This window comes from Callorhinus ursinus, unplaced genomic scaffold (assembly GCF_003265705.2).
Source record: "Callorhinus ursinus isolate GAN/ISIS: 27379988/994484 unplaced genomic scaffold, GSC_fseal_2.0 scaffold10, whole genome shotgun sequence".
Classification (NCBI taxonomy): Eukaryota; Metazoa; Chordata; class Mammalia; order Carnivora; family Otariidae; genus Callorhinus; species Callorhinus ursinus.
In genome coordinates, this window is record NW_027397072.1 from 36,746,404 (window position 1) to 36,769,706 (window position 23,303).

General features: G+C 51.2%; 1 long non-coding RNA gene across 2 annotated transcripts in view; it reads right to left on the minus strand.

Moving 5' to 3' along the window:
• Positions 1 to 245: 245 nt before the first annotated feature.
• Positions 246 to 23,303, minus strand: part of LOC112821020 (uncharacterized) — a 300,721-nt gene continuing 277,663 nt past the window's right edge. For both annotated transcript variants that reach the window (XR_012379728.1, XR_012379724.1), the window contains one exon: positions 246 to 740. This is a non-coding gene — a long non-coding RNA (uncharacterized lncRNA). The remainder of the gene's footprint in view (positions 741 to 23,303) is intronic.

Below are 23,303 nucleotides of genomic sequence, written 5' to 3' on the forward strand. Positions count from 1 at the left end.
TGCTGTGCTGCCTGGCGGGGGGAGGGGGGGTGGCGGGGAACTGGTCTAAGGGTTGACAGAGAAATGAAAACTTGGTTTGCGGGGTCTAGGCTATAAAATCCAGAGCAAGCCATTCTATAATCAGTTCTCTGAAATAAATGCTGGGAACGTGAGACGGGCCGAGCTTTGTTTTAAGCTGGTGATGTGTTCGTGTTTTTCATTTTAATGAGGCGAGCGTTACACAGATACAGTCTCATCACTATAGATATGTGTGTGTCTACATTTATTTCAGATCTCATTTATTTCAAACCCAGCTTGTTCGGCTCCCATCCCCGGTCCTACGTCCACACCAACACAAGAGTTCAAATTTTTCCAGATCCTTTCCGTTGCTCTGTGTGTTTATTTACATTACGTTGGTTTTGCTTTTTCTACAAATGCTGTAATTCGCATGTGATTCTGACTTAGCAGCAGGTCTTAGATCTTACCATTGTGACCACTTCATTCTGACCTCTGCATCAAGTGCACACAGATAGGCTGCTTGCTGCCTGGCGTCCCGCTTCTGGCATTTCTGGGTCTTCAGGGCTGCCTGGCCGCTCCTCGCCAGCAAGAGGGAGGGTTGCGTGGTGGTGGTGGTGGTGGTGGTGGTACCGGGAGGTGGGGTATCCCCTTCAGCAGAGTTGGGAGATGTCGCCAACCTGGCTGCACTCACCTGGCAGCAGGTGAGAACGCTCTCCGCCAAGTGTTCCCACGTTGGTATCAGCCTGGAGGGGGGAGGAGTAGTATTGTTAGTCGAATTCAGATTTTTCTATTGACAAATAGCATGATCTTTTCAGATACTGTTGGCATGTGCCTTTTTTATCAAGGGCTTTACTTACAGTCAATGGGGTTTTTCATTTTTTTCTGCTGATGATGAGCTCTATAAAGCACGAGTAAAACATCTCTTAACGTATCTGAAATATCTTTCCTTTAGTCTGTTGCTATTTTCCCCTAACATTGTAGTATCAAGATTTTTAAACACACAGATAAGTTGAAAGAATTGTACAGAGAATCAATACACCCACCCCCTAGATTCTACGTTGTGCAATTTGCTATACTTCTTTTAACGTCACACATACATCCACTAATCCATCTCACTTTTCAGTGCATTCCAGAGTAAACCATAGTCCTTGGTACTCATCCCTAACTACTTCAGCACACAGATTATTTAGAGTTGGTTTTTTTTAATAATTTTCTCTTTTGAGATAAAATGTACACACAATAAAACACAAATGTTAAGTGTGCATTTGCTATATTTTGACCAAGGATAAAGCTGTCACTCAAACTGCTATCAAGATGAGGAACATCGCCATCATCCTAGAAAGTTCTCTCATGCTGCTTCCCAGGCAATCCCTTCCATCCCACCCCCAGGGGTGACCTCGGTTCTCATTTTTTTCCCACTGTAAATTAGTTTTTGTGGATAGTTTGAATAGAATCAGGCAGATAACGTGGTTTTTGTGTGTGTGTGTGTCTGGCTTCTTTTTGCTCAGCTTAATGTTTTTGAGACCCAGGTTATAATCAGTAACTTCCTTTTTATTAAGTCAGGTATTATTCTACTGTATGACCAGATGACACGTGGTCCGTTGCCTTGTTCGTGAACACCTGAGCTCTTACCAGGTTTGGGGCCAGGAGGAATGAAGCTGCTGTGAATATCCTTCTTCACATCTTTTTGTGAACGTATGTTCTATTCCAGCGCGTGTTTTTTTACTGCCTGAGATGCACTTGATGTAGTTGTTACCACTTTAGAAGTTAGATTTCACCCTACTTCTAGGCCTCTGTAGTTTGTATCTTGAAAGACCTTCCCTCTGCTAAAGTTTCAAAAATATTACATTTTATTCATATAACTCTACAGGTTTTTTTTATTTTTAATCTTCTGGATTTATTTTTTTTAATGATATGCTGTATGAATCTACCTTTATTCCCCCACCCCGACCCTCCCCCCAGACAGCTAAGACTCCTCTTTTCTCCACCAGCCTGAAATGGCTATTTGACATCCACCAATTCTCATATAGGTGGTTCTGTTTCTCAGTTCTTTTCTTTTCCATTGATGATCTTGTTTAATCTACATTATCCCGATTACTATAGTTTTTCTTAATTGAAGTATAGTTGACACAATACTAGTTTAAGTGTGCAACAAGGGTGATTTGAAATTATCAACGTTACAAGATGCGCACTACAGGAAGTGCGGCCACCGTCTGTCACCGTACAAAGTCACCACAACACGAGTATATTCCCTTTGCTGTGCTGTTCATCTGTATGGCTTTGTCTAGTTCACAGCTGGAAGCTTGAGCCTCTTCATCCCCTTCACCAGTTTGTGTACTCCAGTTTTATGTTTTAAATTTCTTATCCTTACTTTTCAATATTGTCCGGACACTCAGCATGTTGTCTTTTTTTTTTTTTTAAAGATTTTATTTATTTATTTGACAGAGAGACAGCGAGAGAGAGAACACAAGCAGGGGGAGTGGGAGAGGGAGAAGCAGGCTTCCCGCCGAGCAGGGAGCCCGATGTGGGGCTCGAACCCAGGAGCCTGGGATCACGACCTGAGCCGAAGGCAGACACTTAACGACTAAGCCACTCAGGCACCCCTTGGCATGTTGTCTTAAATGTGCATTTTAGAATCTGTTTAAGCTTGAAAAGTTCTGTGGGGATCTTGTTTGGGATGATGGGGACCACATATTCATTTAGGGGAGCACTGTCATTTTTCCAAGATGTTTTTCAAGGTGGGTAGTATTTGTATCCATCTACGAGGCTTGCTGTTTGATGCTTTCAGTACACTTGATTTTTCTTCCATGTAACCTGCACATTTCTTGGTAGCTTTTCGTTGTGGGAGAGACAGGGATTATCCAGCGTCCAACCCACTTATCCTCCCTTTCTTAACCTCCACCACAATTTCCCTTTCTCTCCCTGCCCCTGGCACCGCTGAGGGCAGACCCGTGTCCTAAGCTTGGCCAATGCAACACTCTTTGAATCTGGAGCAAACGAGGCAAAAAGAGGGGTTGTTGGGAGGGCAGCATCCTTGAGGCTGAGGGGGGCTGTGTTCGCGTTCCCTGGCCGTGGTGCTCTGCTGCCCGGCCACCAGCATGCCAGTGCCCAGTCTTCCAGCTTCCTGTGTGTTCTGTGAGCCTGGCGCCCACCCCTCCAGTAAGTTCGCTGTGTGCTGAGTTAACCAGAGTTGCTTTGCGTTGCTGGCAGCAGCCATAAGCGCTGACTCGTTCCTACCTGTCAGGAAGGGGCTGAATAAAAAGGTGGTAAGGAGTTCTCTCTGAAGAAAACAAATTCAGAAAGTGAGAGGTGACAAGCTGCTTGTTAAAATTCTCCACTAGGGCAAGACCAAGTAGGATGTGTGAGAACATGGAAAATGACAAGGCAAGAATTCTCCAACTTTCCTCATTTCTACCATGGGGGTCTCCTTTCCTGAACACTCCTGTTTTCTGAGACAAGCCCTGAGTCCTTAGAAGAAGTCATTACCAAGAAGATACATTAGAATGTTGAAAGCCCTTGTTTCTAGAATGTTCTGCCATATAACTGTGTTTCCAAAAGGGACTCAGCAAGGGAAAATCATCACAACTGCTCCCCTTTGTCTCCTTAAAGCAGATTTGGGGAGAATCAGCTCTACAATAAGCCCCTATCTGCTAACGAAACAAGATCGAACTTGGACGGCCACTCTTAAGATACACCCTAAGGATGTCATGTTCCGTTGTTGGCTTTCTGGCCCAGAAGGACATCAGAGAGTTTATGCAACCTCATTTCTCTCTTAGTAATTTAAGTAATGGTTTTCCTAAAACATTCATTCAATCCAAGTATGTAATAAGACTCTACCAAATGCAAGTGTGCAAATAGTGCAAATGAAACTATAAAAATGCTTAAGACTAGGGGCGCCTGGGTGGCTCAGTCTTGTTAAGCATCTGCCTTCGGCTCAGGTCATGATCCCAGGGTCCTGGGATCGAGCCCCGCATCGGGCTCCCTGCTCAGCAGGAAGCCTGCTTCTCCCTCTCCCACTCCCCCTGCTTGTGTTCCCTCTCTCGCTGTGTCTCTCTCTCTGCCAAATAAATAAATAAAATATTTTTTTTAGAAAAAATTGCTTAAGACTAGGACATGCTAGGGAGCTGTGTTGCTCCAGGTCTCATGGGCAGGAAGCAGAAAGACTCCGATGAAATTCTGTGCTGAAATCCCAGGGAGCGAGCTGTTTCAGGAGCTTGGAGAGGTGATGTGGGGGGATGTGCGGCTCCACCCATGTCTCCCCCACCTCCCACCCGGCCCCAGAGCCCCCCGTAATGACACCCATGGTGACAGCCAACCACTGGGCACATATGTATGAGGTCCTGTTCAGAGTATCTCATCATCTCAAATAGCCCTTTGAAGAAACTGTCCGTATTACCCCAAGTGTCCAGATAGGGAAACTGAGTCACAAAGCATTTAAGCTACTTGCCCAGGGTCACCGAGCTCATCGTCACAGCAGGGACTCTGCCAGACCACATAGGACTACTCCCCTTCCTCCTTTCAGGTCCTGGGAGGGTCTCAGCAGGAGGCTGAGACCAGGCGGGGTCTGCCTCAGATGGGATGCCCGTGAGGCTGGCTGCCTTGCCTCAGAAAACAGTTCCAGGCATTCTGGGAACTTGTGACGCTCTGTGGCCTGGTCCAAGCCACCTTGTAGGGACAGGAGGGGGTGGGTGCTGTGGGCCCCAGGGCTCACTTGCATCTCTGGCCCCAGGGCATTTCAGCTTTACCAATGGCACACCCCATAGAGGCCCCTGTCCTGCAACTCTCCGTGACCTCGCCTGATGGCCTCCTGTGGACATGTGGGTTGTCCCAAGAGTTCTGGGTATTTTCTGAGCCTCCTGACTGCTGCCCGTGGCTCTATAAGGTTTGACCTCAGTCTGACAGAAGCTGTGGTCCCTTCTGTCCACCTGCAGCCCCCACTCACTCCAGCACAGCAGCCTCCAGGCATTTGTCCACAGGTCAGGTCATGTTAGTGGTGGCATCCCAGTCTGGGGTGATGGAGCAGAGGGGTCATGGACCCTGTGAATGTGGTCTCCCACCTAGGAATGTAGAGTGAGGTCAGTCAGGGAGGGCCTGTTGTGCATCCGTTAGGAACAGAATGTGCTCACTTCCATTCTCATCTAGCCCTTGAACGTTTCTTCCCAGACCTGAGCTAGGAGGGTGCTCTGAACCCAGAGCCTCCCCAGCCTTCCATATGCTGCCTCATCTACCAGGCAGCCCTGGGACTCTGCACTGTGTCTGAGCCCAGAGCCCCGGCTGGATACAAATGTTCCTTTTGCTTGTCTCATCCTGATGCACACCCCTGGGCTCCAGGCCAGGGCAGAGTTTGGGGTTCAGGTCGTCTACCCCTTTCTCCAATGAAAACTGCATTGTAGCAGTCAGGACTGGGCTCCCTGGGGACTCAGGCAGGCCATCTCCAAAAGCTGCTGCTCTTTCAGAGAGCCAAAGCTGCCCCAATTTTCTTTTCTCTTTTGGAAAAAAATTTTATGGGGGGACAAGTACATACAGTGACGTGTACAGATCCCTTGACAGACACGTGTCTAGAGCTGAGGAGTCCACTCCCTGGTGAAGGTGCAGAAGTGTCCAGTTGTAAGTGCGAGCAGTCCGGTCCTGCCTGCCCGAGGCCCAGGCTCGCCCCTGACCTGTCCGCTCACTCTGCGGGCCCCAGGCTGGGGGCTTTTTCCGTAGAGGCCTGAGGAGAGGTTGGAGATCTGGCTGGGGTCCTCCAAGGTCGTTCGGGGCCTCTCAAGGCCCTTCCAACAGGAAAGGGAGCCCCCTTTGCTATTTGAGTGGGTTCCAGGCAGCCTGTGGGTTGGTCAGAAACTCTTCCCCATGTTACTCAGCCATGACCTTCATGTCGATATGTGTCACTTATTTCTGCTGAGAAGCCTGTCACAGAAAGCCCTGGATGTAGACAATCTGGCACATTCTTTTAAAAAGTAAATCCATTCTATTATCTTGATGTCTGGACCGTTGGAAGAAGAGGGCCGTGTCACCAAAGCTTCCTAGGTCATTGGCTGACATTTCCAAAAGCTGTCTGAGAAAAAAACATTTCTTTCTTCTTCATTCATTTTCTATAAAATCTCTAACCCGTGTGAGTATAGGTGAAAAGATTTTCTTGTCTTTAATCCAAATCCCTCATCCACCAAATGTTTATTGAACATCCGTTATGTACCAGGCCCAGTTTTTTCCAAGTGCTCAGGACTCAGCCAGAACCAGACTGCTGAGCCCCCTGCCCCCATGGGCTTATCCTCAGTGGGGGTGAGGGACAAAAGATAAGCGGATGAACAAAGGAACAGACAATGAAAGGTGAAGATCACAGGGCCAAGTGTGGTGGGGCAGGTCTGGTGGTGTGGCTAGAGCAAGAAGCAGCCATCCACAAGCTCAGAGTGGTTGCAGACTGAGAGACCAGAGACAGAAAGGCCGGCATGGTACAGAGGCCGGTGAGGCTGCTACCAGGAACTAGTGTCATAGGGAGGCACTGGGGACGATGGGCTGGGCCGCAGGGCCAGGTGGGCCGTGCCCAAGAGACTGGGCTCCATCTCATTCCACAGGGCAGTGGAGGTCTTTTGTTGCAGAACCAACATAAGCTGATATAAATAATTTGGGGAAGATTCCTCTGAACTCTAGACTAAGGGAGACTGAAGAGAACGTGAGGACAGACTGTCATATGTGATCTGGGATTTCCGTTTACTATAAAGGACATGATTTGGGGGTGGGGCCTGGCTCCATCGGTTAAGTGTCTGACTCTTGATTTTGGCTCAGGTCATGAGCTCAGGGTCCTGGCGTCGAACCCTGTGTCAGGGTCCTCGCTCAGCAGGGAGTCTGCTGGAGAGGGAGAGAATCTCCTGGGCCCCTCCCCCACCCCCACGTGCACGCTCTCTCTCTTTCTCTCCCTCTACCCCTCCCTGCCACTCGCTCTTTCTCTCTCTCTCAAAAAAAAATCTGAAGGACATGATTGTGACAAGTAGTAAAATCTGAATAAAATATGTAGATTAGATAACAATATTGCATCGAGGCTCATTTCCTGATTTTGATCGTTGAACTAGGGTGGTTTAAGAGGATGGCCTTGTTCTTAGGAGACACACTGAAGTAATTAGGGGTGAGGGGCACTGCATGTCTGCAGTTTACTCTCAGACATTCAGAAAAACCTATAACGTGCATATGTGCATTATATCTTGGGGCCAAAGGGGAAGGAGAAGGCAAAGGTGGCAAAACGTTAGCCTCCGGGGAGTCCGGGTGAGGGCTGTAAGGGAATTGTTTATACTATTTTGCAACCTCTTTATAAGTCCGAGTTTATGTCAAAGAAAGAAGTTAAAGACGTAAGACCCCTCTGCGGTGCCTGGGTGGTGGGCAGTGAGCAGCAGTGTTAGACCCAGGGGACAGAAGGCCTCCCAGGGGGCCGGGGACCTGGACTGAGGGAAAGACGCTTGGGAGGGAAGGGAGCCGGGGCCTCCCGGTGCGGAGGGACACAGAATAAAGAGACTCAAGCGTCCTGAGGGAGGGCTTGGGCCAGGACTTGGGGGGCGGGGGGGGGGCACTTCCAGAGATGGGAAATGGAGTCGGGGAGGAGGAGTAGGTGTGGGGGGAGCTGGGGTGGAAGAAGGGCTAATGAAGAGTTCTGTTTTGTTGAGCTGCCAACTCAAGTCGGGGCTGATCCAGAAACAAAGTGTTATCGATTCATTTTAAAGGGGAAATGTTGGGGTTTTAGAAAGGAATCCCAGCCACTTGGACTATAACCACTGCTGATTGAAGAAAGGCGGCAGCGTCGGTATTTAAGCATTTGCTTTAATGAAACATTTTTAAAACTTGCAAAACACAATCTGAGGAAATGGGGTCTTTAATCAGGAGGAATGCAGGATGGTCAATGCCATCCTCGAGACCTATAGGAAACGCCTCTTGAGTACGGGCCAGACCCTGCACCAGAAGTGGGGGTGCCGAGGCTCAACCCCGGCTGACGTGAGGCTCTTACAAAATAACCCACATCCAGGGTCCACGTCTCCCAAACTGCAGTGGGATTCGAGTGTTGTATTTTTCACTCCAGTGTGTGGCAGGGCTTGGTTGCTACTGAATCAGCTGACTCAGGGCTCCCACGGATGACTCCAGAAACCGTGTGGCCCAGGACAGCGTCTCGGGATCAAGCGCATCACCCCCCGGAAGAATGTTCTGAAGGACAACACTCAGTAAGGTACCTTCTGTTTGTTTAAATTTTTGTTGTAGCTGCCAAATGTTCAATCCTCATTTCTGGTTCCCCCTGTCAGATTTCGCTGGCACTGGTATTCATGCTTCCTGCCAAATTCGGGGTGAGTGGGAGGACAGACAGCATGGGCTGTGGAGGACCCAGGGCCAAGGCCACTGCAAGGTTTTGCTGGGGCTCTGGGCCTGGGGAGAGTGCAGTTGATCAGGTAGGGCAAATCGAAAGGGCTCAGCAAGGTCAGAGACAGGAGAAGGGGTGGCTGGCTGGGCTGTGTGTGTGTGTGTGTGTGTGTGTGTGTGTGTGGAGGATGGGGTAAGAGGTGGATCGGAATCAGCATGTAGAACAGGTAACGAATGGTATTGTATTGTGCTTGATCCTGGCCTTCACAGCTCAGCTGGGCATGGCATCTGAGGGATCCCAGAATCAGGGGAAAAGCTCCTGGTCCCCTGAAAAGCAAGGACACACAGCAGGCCCTGAGAGCAAGCATTCAGGCATGGATACTTAGATGGGGCACACAGTCACTTGTGTTGGGGAAGAGATCACAAGCCACACGGCCCCCAGTTGGAAAACAAGCTCTTCCGGGGGAAGGTCACCTTGCACTTGCTCAGTCCTATGCGAGGATGCTGGGTCAGCCCACTCACAAACTGCCTCTGTGTGAGCCCCGATGGACCCAGCCTTGACTCCTCCCAGTCCTTCCCAGAGCAGGACTCCTGCCACCCACCTGGTCTGGGGAGGGTTCAGGCTAGCAAAGCTCCCAGGTGACTCAGCCTGACTCAGGCACCCAGTCACCGAGCTCTGGGGCTGGACTTCCGTTGGCTCCCAGGTAGATGCTCTCGTCCCTGCTCAGGGATTTTAATGATTCCATTTGAAAGTGCATCTCTCTGCTTTCCAGATTGTAAGGGTCAAGGCAGCATCCATTAGGTTCAGCAGGATCTAACATAGTGCCCGGCACCCAGTAGGGGCTCGCCGCACGACCCAGGGGCGCATGGGTGGACAGTGAAATGTCCAATTAGGATTCTGTGCTACATCATCTTTCATGAAAGCCCAAGTCTGTTCTTGGCTACTAGACCATGATTTGTGCTTTTTGCCTTTTAAAAAACAGTCGTGGGAACAGTGGCCTATTCAGATTACACACTTCTTTCCTAAGAGGCAGGTCCAAACTTTGGCAAAATGGTTCTTGGCAGAGTGGGATGGGGGGAGGTGCTCTTTTACTTCGTGGTGGCCCCTTCCTCCCTCCACACGGCGCCTGCTCGGGGCCCAGGGCCACTAAGCTTCCTCCAAACCCTTTCCTTTAAAAGCTGCTGCCCAGAGCCCTGGTGCTGGCAGGATGCTGATAGATAAAGTCCCCTGGAGGGGCGCCTGGGTGGCTCAGTCGTTAAGCGTCTGCCTTCGGCTCAGGTCATGATCCCGGGGTCCTGGGATCGAGCCCCGCATCGGGCTCCCTGCTCCGTGGGAAGCCTGCTTCTCCCTCTCCCACTCCCCCTGCTTGTGTTCCCTCTCTCACTGTGTCTCTCTGTCAAATAAATAAATAAAATCTTTAAAAAAAAAAAAAAGAAAAAGAAAAAAGTCCCCTGGAGGACAAAGGCCTGATGACACCTAGAAGTCAGCCTCTCACAATGCTGTCAGCATGGGCGCTTAGGTTGCTGTCTCAACTCTTCAGTAATCAGAAGAAAATGACATTTGAGGAAATCAATCCCAACAATATGGGCCATTTCCCAGAATCCCCCCGGGAGTACTCACTCCCACATCACGGTCTTGCTGTGCCTCTCTCCCCCGTGCTCCTCCCCGAGAGCCACAGGGCTGGCTCAGGGCTGGTTGGCATCTTCAGCAGCTGCAGGTCTCTGCTCACATGTCCCCTTCCCGCTGTGGCCCTCCCCAGTGGCCCCATTCAGTCTCACCTTCCATTCTAGTCTCTGGGCAGTGAAGCTTTGCACACACTCCTGGAGCCCACACTCTGGTGTGCGTTAGAACTTGGGGTGCTGTAGGACAGCAGAGTGGGACTCAGGCCCTAATCTCTGGTGGTCCAGTGATGGGCAGGGTCTGGGCTCTGTGCTCCGTGAGAGCAAGGGCTGTGTGGGCCCCGTTCCTTACATGCCAGCATTGGCACGTAGTAGGTGCTCAAGGAACATCTGTGGGTGATGTTGGTCTTTTTTCAGGGAAAGCACATGGCTACCCTAGCACCTTGGACAAGTTCAGGGAGTACAAAATTGGAGGGGGAATGGGAGAGGTTCCCCCATCTCCTTCCAGACCCCTGAGAGCTTCCCTTTGTGGGACCCAGTCACGTGTGGACTTCGACTGTGCACAGATGTGGAGTACCAGGGCAGAGGTTTCCCAGAACTTCCTTCCAGAAGAAATCAGGCTTAAAATACTTGCCCACCAGATGGCCGGGGCAGCCCTGGGGCACTGCCTCTTTTATCTGATGGCCGTCTGCAAAGAGGCCTCTGGGAGCTGTTCTCAGAGCATCAAAGGGACTGGGCTGTTGGCCGCCCTCGTGGGTCACAGGACTGTTGCCTCTACTGGGGTCCAACCCATGGGACTGACCTGCCTAGCGGGGCCATGAAAGTTTAGACAGACAGGCAGACGGACAGACAGACAGGCTGAGATGGAAAAGACACGCTTGCCCCCCTGCCTCTCCCCCTGGCTAAAATCCAGTGTGTGGCCAGTGTGACCAATTGATTACACATGGACCCAGGGAGGAGGGAAACAGGAGGAAGGGAGGAGGGGGGAAGGGGAGGGGGGAGGAGGGGAGGAAGGAGGGTGGGCGGGCCACAGGTAAAGTCTAACAGCTGGAGTCTGAAACAGGGAAAGAGCCCTGTTTGGATTAACTGAACACATTCCCGGACTACAAATCTCCTTTTCTGAAAGCATCAACACCCAAGGAGGCAGATGTAAAATCTGAAGGACTTTGGCCTCAGGGAGTCGAGCATGTCACTTGTGTAAATAATACCACACTGCCTTAAAAATCATCCACAAGGCAGGAACAAAACACTTCCATTGTCATAAAACTGGACTAAGATTGCAGTTTTTTTCCCTGAAATCACTTTTCAGAGTTCATAAATACACCTTATGAAAAGGAAGGAAATAGCATTCACAAGATAGAGTACAACATTTTTTTGGATTATTTATGCTTTTTTGTATGTCTGATTCTGAATCCTTTGAAGAACTGAAAGACTATAAAGTAAGTCAGATACTTTCTTTCCAAGAAACATCAAATAAAACTCCAGTTTCAGAGAGACAGAATGCTTTACCAGAGTTCCCAAATGCCAAGAACCTTCTTTTTCATGTTTTCTGTAACTAAAAGTTATTTTCCATAAGCCTGCGTGATCTCCAATTGAAAATATCCAAAATGGAAGCAAGCCTTGCCCAATGTGAGGTTAAAGGAGGAGTCCCATTGCCTATGACTCAGAGAGGGAAGAAAATGTGACCCCAAATCTGCTCAGCATAGACTCAAGTTCTCGGGGGTCGGGGGGGTGTCAGTATTTGAAACTGACGGGACACTGACCTGTGTTGATTAATCAGACAGCACGGAGCCACCTAGTCTTGCCCCTATGGGCTGGCCTCTGTCCTCACTGTGGTCGGTGCCCGGCTTCTTCAGACCTGCGTGGCCCCGAGCCCAGCCTGTGGTCAGCAGATGATGGGAAACCTCCTCAGTCAAGTCACATTGTCCTCACAAGTGTCTGGTGACGCACCACCCTCTCCTTCCCTAACACTGCTACCTATGAGGTTGGGGGCTGCTCTGGAGGGACAACCCAGTATTTATTGGTCATCTTCACTGTCCCTGAAATTTTCATGCACTTTCTTCTTCAATGCCCATGTCAGTCTCCAAAGGTAAGGATTATTGAGGCCCAGATACATCAGGAATGTATTAGTTTTCTAGGGCCGCCATAACAACTTACTAAAAAACTCGGTGGCATAAAACAACAGAAATTTACTCATTCACAGTTTTAGAGGCCAGAAATCCAAAATCAAGGTGTCCGCAAGGCTGTGCTCCCTCGGAATGCTCCGGGGGAGAATGCTTACTTGCCTCTTCCAGCCTCGGGCGTTCCAGGCGCCCCTTGGCTTGTGGCGGCCTCCCTGCTTCTGTCTTCATGCGGCCTCCTCCTCCGGGAGTCTCTCTCCTTGTCTGTCTCCTACCAGGGCTGTCTCCTACAGGGCACTTGTCTTTGGATTTAGGGCCCTCCTGAATAATCCAGGATTGTCTCATGTCAAGATCCTTGACTTAACTATACCTGCAAAACCCCTCTTCCCAAATAAGATCACATTTATGGGCTTGGCCTGGGGCGGGGGGGGAGCAGGGGGTGTGGTTAGAGTCTTATCATGGGGAGGGGGGCTACAATTCAACCTACTATGAGGGGTAATATTTGACACTTATTGGCAATTAATGTGCCCCAGCACTGTTTTAGGTGCTTTGTCTGATCTTCAGTCTTCGTAGTAGCCCCAAGAGGCAGGTACAAATTATTGTTCCCATTTTTCCAAGTGATACCAAAGCATTGAGAGGGGAAATAAGTCTTCGGATCACTCATCTAGAAAGGGCCAGAATCTGGGCAGTGATGAGAAGCCCAGGTGCCCCTGCCTGGCTCTCAGAGCTCACACATGGCTGCACCCCCTCCTAGCCAGAGCCTTCACTTTACCCCCTTCTGTCATCATCCTCGCTGACATCCACATCCAGTCAGATGGACTATACCCCTCCCTCCCCTGGTGGCCAGTGCGGGTCTCCGCGGAGGCCCATTCCTGCAGTCACACCTGGAACCCTCATTCCTCTCGCCCTCAAATCTGGATTCCCAGCACCTCTCCCCATCCTCCCAGCCCTGCAACTCAAGCTCCCCCCGCTGCCCATTCCTCGGCTTCATTGGGAATTTGCACTGAGCCCCCATGGGCTACCCCAGGCCTCCTCCCGGCTTGCCTCTCCTCCTTGTCCAGGCTCTGCTCCTTGGCTCATCCTCCATGCCCCAGTGTAAATTCCCTCAGCAACTCTACCTTTCTCTCTTTTGTCACAGCCCCTTGACCAAATCCCAGCCTGGGAGGAGCCCTCCCATCTCTCTTCTCCGTGCCTGCCCCAGAGCAGTTGACTGGTGTTAGAGGCAAGCACACAGTAGGGCTGGCTGCCTTGCTTTAAATTCATGGTCTCAGTCTGCACGTCAGCCCCGTATGCTGCCCGGTAATCCCCCTGTTCTATTAGTCCTCTCCCCACTCCCACCTGCAGCCACCTCCCGGGCTCCTTCCATGTCTGGGCCATTCCTTAGCATCCTTCAGATCCCGCTAAGCCTTTAAGGTCCAGCCCCAAGCCCCCTCCAGGGGCCCCTGTCCAGCCCTTTCTGAGCACCCTTAGTTGCTCAAGCCTGGGCCTCCCACCTGTTGCTCAGGATTCTGCTTTGCTCCCACGCACTGGCTTTGTCTCACTAGCTTCTCGGGATGAGTTTGCTTGTACTGCCGTAACAAGTCAACCCCAGCACTCAGCGACCTCACACTGAGTGGTGGGCATGCACCTGCAGAGGGTTGAGATTTCACACCAGCAAGCCCACCGTGGGGTGTGGGAGGCTGTGCTCCCCAGCTTCTTCATTCGAAGACACAGGCTGTTGGAGCCTCGACCACCTGCCGTCGTTACGGTGGGAGGAAGGGAGGGTGGCATCAGCTCTTCCGAGCATCCGTCTGGAGGTGCCGCCTGTCACTCCTCCCATTTGATAGGCTGACGCGATCACATGGCCACACCGACCCGGGGGCGAAGAGAGGTGCGGAGAGAAGAAAGTGATCCTATGGTGTGCTCAGAAGCAGGAGTAAGGGAAACATGGGGAACGAACCTCATGGCCACCACCCCCCATCAGAAGTTCCAAAAGGTCAGGGGCTGTATCTTACCTTACACTTTCTCTTCCCCAAAGTGCCCAGCCTAAGCCTGGGGCAGAGCTGCTGCGTGGGCCCGTGCCCCACCTCCAGACCCAGCAAAGAATCTCCCTCCCCGCTAAGAGGGCTTCTGGTGCAGTCTGTGACAAAAAGCATAGCTCTAAGGGAGGTCAGCTCTCATACTTTTCTATCCAAAACTCTGCCAGAGGCTCGGTTGAGAGCTTCAGCCAGATTGCCTCCGGCACCAGAAGCCCTCTTAGCGACGAGTGCCCACAGCCCTGCCTCTGCTCCACCCTGACCCCATCCCGGGACTCCAGCCTGGTCTGCCTAGAACCTGGGCCAGTTCCAGCTTGTGCCACCTCCAAGGTGCGGTTTGAACGCCCAGAAGACAATACAACAACTTCTCTCTATTGGCTACAGTATGTTGAGCCCTTCTCAGAGGCCAGGCATGGGGTTAAGTGCTTTGACATATCATTTGATTACTTCTTGTCACAAGCCAGTGAGGACGCTCTTATCATTAAGTTCATTGTACAGATGAGGATATTAACACTCAGAGAAGTTTAAAAACTTACCCAAGGTGCCCCGCTGGTAGACAGGATCTCTGGGCTCTTCCCCACCTGTCTGGCCCCCACCTCGCCTGCCTTGTGACTGGGCCCATGGCTGAAGGGGTGAGGGGTGCCAAAGGTCTATCTTTGGAGCACGTCACCAGCTCCAGTGGGAACTCAGTGTTCTTTGTGGGGGCCGGAGGGCACAAATAATGTTACCACTCAAGGTGGCATGGCGAAGTGTGACTTTTGTTTGATAAGCTTGCGTTTTACGTCTTTAGGAGCAAACGAACAAACCATAAAGTGGCCGTGTGTTTTAATGGACAGTTTGGAGTACATTTCAGCTGAGCCTGCACCCAGAGGGAAAGGCTGGGGGTCTCTGCCCGAGGGGAGGAATGAAAGAGACAGGCACACAGGGAGGGGCAGAACATTGCTTCCCACCCGCTGGCTGCCCAGGCTCCAGAGCTGGGCTGGCTGGACAAGTGTGTTTGCTTCTTAGGTCTTAACCTTTTCTTCGCCTGAAAAGTGGGGAGGAGTCAGTCTCATTCCCACTCTGTAAATCAGGTGCTATGGTAATGACCCACAACATCTCCACTTGGTAGGCTCATTATGATAAAAATAGTAACAGTGATAACAATAGCTAACTTATCCTGACACCATGCGCCAAACAGGATGCTAAGAACTTCATAGGTATGACCTTTTAAAATTATCCCATTTTATATATGAGGAACGTGAGGCGTAGACAGATTGTAAAATGTGCCCAAGCTCATCCGGTTAGTGCGTGATGGCACTGGGCTAGAGACCCAGTAAGCTTCCCGGGCCAAAGTCTTCACCACTGAATTTCGTGGTGGCATGGTGATGACCATGACGCCAGAGACAATGGCAGTGATGAAGGTGGTGCTGATGGTGGGGACGGTGCTGACAGCCAGTGCCCCCAAACTTTTGGCTAGGTAGTTGTCCCCGTTCTTAGCTTCTTCCATAAGTGTGAGCCTCCCTTGGCCACTTGGCCAAGGGTTTAATTTCAGGGGAAAGGTACTAGGTGAGCATGAGCATCCCCCCCCCCACCCTGAACGGACCCATTTCCTCCCCAGCGAGCACAGTGAAGCCACGACCTGGGAGGTTGGCTGGGGGAGGGCCCCTCCCGGGACCCCACTGAGGCATCACCCACCTGCTGGCTCCAGCCAGCTCTCTTCCCCCCGCCTGGCACAGCCCCACGTGCTCATCTCATCTGCCCAGCCTGGAATGCACTTATTGGTCCTCTCCGCCCCTGTAGCCCAGGCATCCCTCAAGGCCCACTTCGAGAACGGGCAGTTGGTCAGTTCTTTCATCCGTCTGTCTGTTCATTCATTCATATTTGCCGACCGTGTGCATTAAGCACCTGCCACACGCCAGGCATGTGTGGTGTGGAGGATGAGCACGAGGGGGTCAGACACAGGTTCCATCCTGTCCTTTCTTAACTGTGTGATTGGGTGAGTCGCCTCCCCAGGCTTCAGTTTTCACATCTGTAGAATGCGGATCGTCAGTGACACTGTGTGAGACCGTGGCTCATGGCTTGTTGTGACCACCAGCCCCTCCCTCTAGGCACCTTCTGTCAGTGATGTTTCCTTCCCTCGCAGGCCCCCTCACATCTCCTCTGCTTCTGTGGCTCTTAAAGGGGGGCATGCTAATTCAGCAGTCAGTCCTGGCCACAGGAAGGTTCTGCCGGCTCCGGGCTGGGCTTCTCGTGACTTCAATGGCACTGAGGCCTGGATTAGGTTCAAGGCGAAGGCCCGGCAAAAGCTGGCTCCTTCCCCGGACCGCTGAACCATTGCACCTGACATAGGTCTTCCTGGATGTCCTTTCCAGAATGGGGGAAAGAATGAGCCAGGCCTGTTGTAGCAAGGGAATACTGGAGCTCTGTCATGGTGAGCAGAACCTCCTTGCTCCTCCTGATTTGTCCCCTGCAGAGTTTGTAAAGGGGAGAGCCCACCTTGAGAGTTCTGCCCTTGTCCTGGTAGCTCTTGGGTCACCCTCAGGGCCCACCCTTTTCCCTGAAAGCGTTGACCTCCCTCATTAGGATATCAGATGAGACGAGCACAGGGGGCCTGTGCAGCTAGACACCACCCAGCACTGCGCGTGTTGTGTGTCAGGGGTGGGAGTCCACGCAGAGGCCTAGAACGAGCAGTCAGGACCCTTTGGCCATAACGCCCTAGCGCTGACCTCTAGGAGGAGGTTCTAAATGGCCTCAGGCTCTTGGGGGCTGAAAAGGGATTAGCCAGACTGGTATTTTTTGTACAAGTCTTCAGATAAATCCAGAAAAAAATTCAGCAACTCCGGCTCCCCTGAATACACAAACACACACAAGTCCCCAACTCCAGAATTTCTTGAGCAGAAGCGGCAGAAGGACATTGGTCTTGACCTTCCCTGTAGCCACGGGGTGCTCCCTCCCCACTGACTGTATAGCCGGGGTAGCAGTCCAGCCTTAGATCCCCTCCCTTGCCCCACACAGCCAGACGAGCTTTGTAGGAAGGGACCTGCAGACAGTCAGACTGAGACCTCTTTTCTCCCATGTTGGTCATCATTGTCACCTCCATTTAGCAAAGTGGTCACCCACGGCCTCGTCTTTCTACTATGCCCTGTGCTCTTCTCCTCCCCATGCCACACACACAGGATGAAAACACCAGGAGTGGGCGCGGGGGGGGGGGGGGCCCTCCGTGGGTAAGCGTCTGCCTTCGGCTCAGGTCGTGATTCCCGGGTCCTGGGATCGAGCCCCGCGTCGGGCTCCCTGCTCGGCGGGAAGCCTGCTTCTCCCTCTCCCTCTGCCTGCAGCTCCCCCTGCTTGTGCTCTGTTTCTCGCGCTCTCTCTCTCTGTCAATAAATAAATAAAATCTTAAAAAAAAAAAAAAAAAAAAACACCAGGAGTCAAGAACCTAACAAAAAGCATGCAGGGAAAGGGACAGGGGACAAGAAATCAAGACCTCGAGGATGTGTGTGTGTCCTCTGAGAACGCCTTCCAAAACAGAGACAAGGAGAGACAGGGCAAAGAAGGAAGGAAGGCAGAAAAGGGAGAGACCGAGACAGGAACAGACCAGGAAAGAGAGAAAGCAGGCTTGCCGGAGCCACCAGAACATTCCCAGACAGGCTTTGCTGTTGGGGCAGATGAGATGAAGCCTTAGCTTATGAGCAGAGGAGGGGAAGGGTTCAAGGCGGCTCTGGGGCTCCAAGTAAGCAGCCCCATGCCCAGCCTTGGAGGCGGGGGGAGCCGGGCAGAGGGTGGGTAGGCAGAGTCTGTGGCCAGGGCAGCTTCTTGACCCCATTATCAGATCACACACGCAAATCACATCCTAACAAAGCGTGTGTGCGTGTGGCAAGTGGGGAGAGTCCTTTTAACCTTGTCTCCTCTCTTCCTCATTCATTGAAGGCACTGACGGCTCAAAGTAAAGACTGCGCACACCCTGCACTGACTTCCCCCTCCCACCAGGCCTCAGGGTGTTCAACCCAGAGTCCACAAGGCCTGGGTCCCCTGCCTTGGGTCCCATGGGTGGCCCCCGTACTGTCACCATCGTGTTCCTCATCTTTACCCTTCCATCTGGAACAGTACAGTGAAAATGCTCTGCGGTCTGCAGACTCAGGTGTGATCTCAGGTCTGCATTTGCTCCTTAGCCTCCTTCTCCATAACGTGGGCATGATCATCTCTAGCCTCCGGGACCACTGAATGGCCGAAATGAAAGAATGTTGGCAAAACAGCACATGGAGAGTGTCTAACGTTGATGACAAACACGCCAGTCTCCCTACCACCTTGTAAAGTAGGCAGGCATTACTATGACCATCATCTGCCCTTTGCGCAGGAGTGGAGCCTGGCTCAGCTGGGTCACGGACTGGTCCCGGGTGTTCTCCGCGTCGGCAGTGGGGCTGCTTCGCCCCCGGTCCCACGTACTGGGCGCCGTGCCAGGAGCTCCTCACTCGGCCAAAGAGCGGCCTCCTCCCCAGGTGGAGCCGGGACCAGGCTGGCCGGCCTGTCCCGGAGGAAAGGCTCGATACAAGGGTGTTGAAAGGAAGAGCAAAGTCCTTCGAGACCAAGATGTCTGGTTGGAGAGCTCTGGCCTTGGACGCAGCTGCTGGAGCGAGCTCCACAGAGCCAGTGAAGATGGTCATCTTTAGGCTTTGTGTCTCAGGCCACAAATGCTTTATCCCCATGTCTTTTCAGGAACTTGTCTGTGTCCAGAAGGGAGACCAGGCCGGTCCACACAGAAACCGTCATCTGGTTTTTCTGTGGTCCTACCACACTAAATCACCTAGAGAATGAAAATGCAGACTTCTGGAACTCAAATTCCCCCACGAACCTGATTCAGCAGGCACGTGTGTGTAGGGGGAGAGAAAGGGATGGACATCTACATGTCCAATCTCCGGGGGACTGCTGGGCCAGCCAGGCTTGGGAACGCCCGGGGACCCCCCTGCACGGCCTGGCAGAGTGGCTGCCCCTGTGGCTCCGATGCCCCACAGCTAGGTTTACATCCCGATTCCGGCCCTCTTAGTAGCTGCGGCACCTTGGCATGTCGTCAGCTGCCCTGTGCATCATTTCTTCATCTGTAAAATGGAGCTAATGACGGTAGTGAGACCAGAGTGTTGTGACAAGGATGAAATGAGTTACTACACCAGAACCTCAGCTTTCAAAACATCCTCCAAAGCAGAGTGGGGGGATGGGGTGTCTTTATTTTTGGCTACCTCCTGTGGGTTCCCCGGGATCATGAAGCCAGAGCCTTGGCCTTGCCTGCAGAGGCAAGTCTGGGGCCTCTCTCCCTCTCTCCCTAAGACACAGATCCCTTCCCCTGGGAGCCCACAATTCTATGGAGACAACATAAGCCAGATAGACACACAGGAGGGATTTTTTTCCAAAACACTAGTGAATGCAAAAGAAGGTTTCTATGGTTACTACACACACACTTAAAAAAAAAAAAAAAAAGCAGATTTTGTTTTGTTTTGTTTTGTTTTGTTTTGTTTTGTTTCATTTTAAAACACAAGTCAGAACCCAACACAACCTAGCGATTGCTTGCAGTATCCTGGCCACAGCAAAGGCAGGGAGGCTGGATGCCAAGGCAGGGTGGGCTGCCCACTGCAGTCCCCTTGGTGTGGCCTTGACCTATAGCCACTTCCATGGCTGAACCAGGAAGCGAGAAGCCTCATCCAGTGCTTGTCAGCCACACTTACCATGGCAGAGGCCAGACCCCTTCTAGGCCAAACCAGAGAGAGGGATGTGATTCTCTGGTTAATTTTGTCAGCTAAGAAGGGTCAGCCCAGCTCCAGGAACAAAGGAAGAAATTAGCCTCCATGTGGCCAGCGACCATCATGCGTTTCCTAAAATGTAACATGTTTACTTCTTTGCTCTTCAGTTTAAATGACCAAAGGAAAAGTGATTCCTTTTCCCTGGAATGACTCACTGGAGAGGTGAATGTCAGGACCCCGAGGGACAGCAAGAAGCTCACTGCAGTTCTGGCTCCTCACTCCCTGCTGTCAGATCTTCATGAGTTTTTTCCAATGTCAGGATTTAAGAACATCTAAATCGTCATTAAGACATGCAGGAATATACTTGAGGCCAGCTTCCTGGCCCCCTGACAATTTCCCTACATTGTGTGGAGTCTGGAGCTCCCTCCTTGGACCGGTCCCAGAAATCGTACCGACTCTGCCCCTCCGCACCGGGAATGAGCTCTGTTTGCTCTTGAACCGGTCGGGTTCTCTTCTGAGCATGGGCTGCGAGTCTTGCTAAATACATTTGTGTTAACTCTGAAGGTGGAGATCTCGGGAGAGTTTCACATCAACGTCTCCCCCTGCCTGTTTTTTCCATTTCCTATATTCTGCAAATTACAGACCCACTAATTCACCAGGCTTCTAATTCACTTAATAGATAAGGGGCAGTTATGCAGGTCTCTCTCCAGTCCAGGAAGGGTGGTCGGAAGGGAGGCCCAGCTCTGCGGGAACGCAAACGGTAACAGTACTCTTCCACATGGCCAGACGACCTCGGAGAACAACTGCATTCCCGTTTCCTGAGTTGTCTGCGTCTGCCCACACTGATTCATCACATCCTAAAGAACTCTGTGAGGCTGGCATGACGACAGCATCCCATTCTCAGATGGGGAAATGGAGGCCCGGTGGGGCGAGCGACTTGCCCAAGTTTGCAGAGCTAGTAGGTGGTAGGGTGACACTTTGCACCCCGCCTGTTGGCTCAGTAAGCCATAACCCCTTGGGCCTCCTGACCCTGTGCCCTGCTTCCTGTGACAGCTAAGAGCAGAACAGCGGAACCTTGCAAAGCGTCACGCGGATTCTTGCTCATCTTTGCACGGAGAACGTGCCCCATCGTGGACCCAATCCGAATACGTTCAGCATAGATCTCGGCCACTGAGACCGCAAAACAGTGAATGTCAACCCTGGCTGTGTCTAGGCTTGTCAGCTTTTAAAATTTCCAGTGCCCTGGACTGTTCACCAAACCGCTGTAATCAGATTCTCTGGAAGAGGGAACCAGGGATCGATGATTTTTAAAGCTCTCCGAGTGATTCCTGGGTGCAGTGAGAGTAAGGGCTACCACCTAGTGCTGAATCAGCAAGAATCCGAGGGTTCTTCACAGGATGGACCCCCTTCTTAGATTTTAATCACCTAATACCCCTTGCAAATGAACTGGATACTGCCCTCCTGCCGTAGGAAGAGAAATGTGCCTTGATGCATGCATGGTTTTACCATAAAAAAGCAACCAGAATGCTTATTTAACCACCATGAGAAAGTGTAACTCAATGCCCGCTTTCCCACCACCCAAAGAGTTATTTCTGGTAAACATTTTCCAATCTGTGATCAGACGATACTAAATAATGTTCCCACAGCTACACTTGTTTGATACTCAAGGATGAATGACCCCATGGCAAACTGTGCCTTAAAACTTGCATGGCTCTGCTGTCCAGTGGCGTACTACCCAGAGACTGGGGTGGGGACCCACCTGAGCGGGGAGGGCGTGGTGATGAGGGACCAATCCCACTCCCTTGGGAACAGTCTAAGTGGGTGAGTGCCTTGGGCCAGCTGCCATATACACGCTTACTGGTGAATGGTGTCATGGAAACAGGTCTTACTTGGTAAAGCTCCTTTTTTTTTTTTTTAAGATTTTTTATTTATTTATTTGACAGAGAGATAGGGAGCACACGTAGGCAGAGAGGCAGGCAGAGGGAAAGGGAGAAGCAGGCTCTCGCTGAGCAGGGAGCCTGATGCGGGGCTCGATGCTAGGACCCTGGGATCTTGACCTGAGCCGTTTAACCGGCTGAGCCACCCAGGCGCCCCCGGTTAAGCTCTTTTTGGTTAAAAAGGTTTTCAGGACAAAATTGAGAGGGGGGAATAAAGATCCATAAACTTTCCATCCTTCCAGGCTTTTCCCCAAAATATATTTTATGGTTGCACTCATTGTATGTGGACACTTTCACATCCTGCTTTTTTTAATTATCACTTTGCTACACTACGATCCAAACCTCAATAACCACAAGTTATTTGACCATCCCTATTGCTCGCTACTCGATTACCTCCATCTCTTTGCTATTATAAGCTACATTTTAAGGAATATTGTACACAGGCAGTGTTTTCCTTTCCTTTATTTGTTTCACATGAATGTATAGGACTAGAATTACTGAGTAGGAACTTTTAAATGACTCTATTACCAAATTGTTTTCCACAAGAGTTATATTACTACATATTGCCATTAATACCAGATACATGGCAGATCTCACAAAATTTCACCAGGATTGTGTATTTTTCATGCGTTATTTTTTGGGCAGCTTAATATACAAAATAATGCCATGTTACTACTGTAGTGGACATTTCTTTGATTACTAGCAAGTTCCATTCATTCATGCACGCAGTGATGGTTTTATGTATTGGATGCCCATTCTGTGCCAGGCAGTGTTCTAGGCCCTGGAGAGACAGCGGCGAACAAAACAAACCCCAATCCCCACCCTGAGGAAGTCGTCTTCTAGTGAGCTTTTTCCTGTTTGTCTGTACTCTGGCAACTGTGTGACTCACTTAACAGTAGGGGCTGGACATTTGGGCAGGTTCCACGCACACCTTTAATTGGTGCAGCCTTGCACAGCAGAGGCTTCTCCGAAAGCCCCCTGTGCAGGTGATAAGGTGAAGGCTTGCTTGCGCGACATCCCTCCCGCCCCCTCCACCCCACCCAGTCCCCTGTATCTCCAGGCCCTTCTCTCTCTCTGGTACTGGCCGCCCTTCCTGGGTAAATGGAAGGCCGGCAGAGCTGAGGGGAAAGGCGGGCTGGCCTCTGCCCCGGGGCTATATGATATGAAGGGTGCCATATCAGCCCTACCCGTGGTCCAGTGCCCAGTCGCTGGAAGGCCACTATCTGGGCCACCCCCAAAACAACGGCAAGTCGCAACCCCTGCAAATGATGGGAAAGATGTCTGTTTGCAGGGCCACCAAAGGATTAGCCTGTGCAGGGTCGATCTTGCCTGGATGCAAGCTGGGGTTTCTTTCATCTCCTAGCCTGAGTGGACTGCTCGTGCTGGTGTCCGGTTCTAAATACTCGGCCATGCTTTCTTTCCAGAAAGTGAAATGAGAAAATACGGATGTGAAAATATCAAGAATATTCTCAGTAACTGAGGTGAATCATTAGAGCCAGTAGGAAGGGTCTCGCTCTCATGTCTGTACTTGGGATAGTCAGGGGAGCAAGCAAGTGGTTCTGCTTGTGG